We start from the raw sequence: 1,958 nt of genomic DNA on the forward strand, positions 1-1,958 counted from the left end.
CTGAGACATCATCACTATCCAGTCTGGTCTGGTCTGGTCTGGTCTGAGACATCATCACTATCCAGTCTGGTCTGGACTGGACTGGTCTGGTCTGAGACATCATCACTATCCAGTCTGGTCTGGTCTGGTCTGGTCTGGTCTGAGACATCATCACATCCTGTCCAGTCTGGTCTGGTCTGAGACATCATCACATACTATCCAGTCTGGTCTGGTCTGGTCTGAGACATCATCACTATCCAGTCTGGTCTGGTCTGAGACATCATCACATCCTGTCCAGTCTGGTCTGGTCTGAGACATCATCACATACTATCCTGTCCAGTCTGGACTGGTCTGGTCTGGTCTGGTCTGAGACATCATCACATACTATCCTGTCCAGTCTGGACTGGTCTGGTCTGGTCTGAGACATCATCACATCCTGTCCAGTCTGGTCTGGTCTGAGACATCATCACATACTATCCTGTCCAGTCTGGACTGGTCTGGTCTGGTCTGGTCTGGTCTGAGACATCATCACATACTATCCTGTCCAGTCTGGACTGGTCTGGTCTGAGACATCATCACATACTATCCAGTCTGGACTGGTCTGGTCTGGTCTGAGACATCATCACATACTATCCAGTCTGGACTGGTCTGGTCTGGTCTGAGACATCATCACATACTATCCAGTCTGGTCTGGTCTGGTCTGAGACATCATCACATACTATCCAGTCTGGTCTGGTCTGGTCTGGTCTGAGACATCATCACATACTATCCAGTCTGGTCTGGTCTGAGACATCATCACATACTATCCAGTCTGGTCTGGTCTGGTCTGGTCTGAGACATCATCACATACTATCCAGTCTGGTCTGGTCTGGTCTGAGACATCATCACATACTATCCAGTCTGGACTGGTCTGGTCTGGTCTGAGACATCATCACATACTATCCAGTCTGGTCTGGTCTGGTCTGAGACATCATCACATACTATCCAGTCTGGACTGGTCTGGTCTGGTCTGAGACATCATCACATACTATCCAGTCTGGACTGGTCTGGTCTGGTCTGAGACATCATCACATACTATCCAGTCTGGTCTGGTCTGGTCTGAGACATCATCACATACTATCCAGTCTGGTCTGGTCTGGTCTGGTCTGAGACATCATCACATACTATCCAGTCTGGTCTGGTCTGGTCTGGTCTGAGACATCATCACATACTATCCAGTCTGGTCTGGTCTGGTCTGGTCTGGTCTGAGACATCATCACATACTATCCAGTCTGGTCTGGTCTGGTCTGAGACATCATCACATACTATCCAGTCTGGTCTGGTCTGGTCTGGTCTGAGACATCATCACATACTATCCAGTCTGGTCTGGTCTGGTCTGAGACATCATCACATACTATCCAGTCTGGTCTGGTCTGGTCTGGTCTGAGACATCATCACATACTATCCAGTCTGGTCTGGTCTGGTCTGGTCTGAGACATCATCACATACTATCCAGTCTGGTCTGGTCTGGTCTGGTCTGAGACATCATCACATACTATCCAGTCTGGTCTGGTCTGGTCTGGTCTGAGACATCATCACATACTATCCAGTCTGGTCTGGTCTGGTCTGGTCTGAGACATCATCACATACTATCCAGTCTGGTCTGGTCTGGTCTGAGACATCATCACATACTATCCAGTCTGGTCTGGTCTGGTCTGGTCTGAGACATCATCACATACTATCCAGTCTGGTCTGGTCTGGTCACTATATAGACCACTGGTGTGTGTGTATTTCACTATATAGACCACTGGGGTGTGTGTGTATTTCACTATATAGACCACCCTGGGGTGTGTGTGTATTTCACTATATAGACCACTGGTATTTGTGTATTACACTATATAGACCACCCTGGGGTGTGTGTGTATTTCACTATATAGACCACCCTGGGGTGTGTGTTACCTGTGAAACTGAGCCTGTAGGAACTGAAACTCCTCCTTGAT

Source organism: Salvelinus alpinus, chromosome 5 (assembly GCF_045679555.1).
Source record: "Salvelinus alpinus chromosome 5, SLU_Salpinus.1, whole genome shotgun sequence".
Classification (NCBI taxonomy): Eukaryota; Metazoa; Chordata; class Actinopteri; order Salmoniformes; family Salmonidae; genus Salvelinus; species Salvelinus alpinus.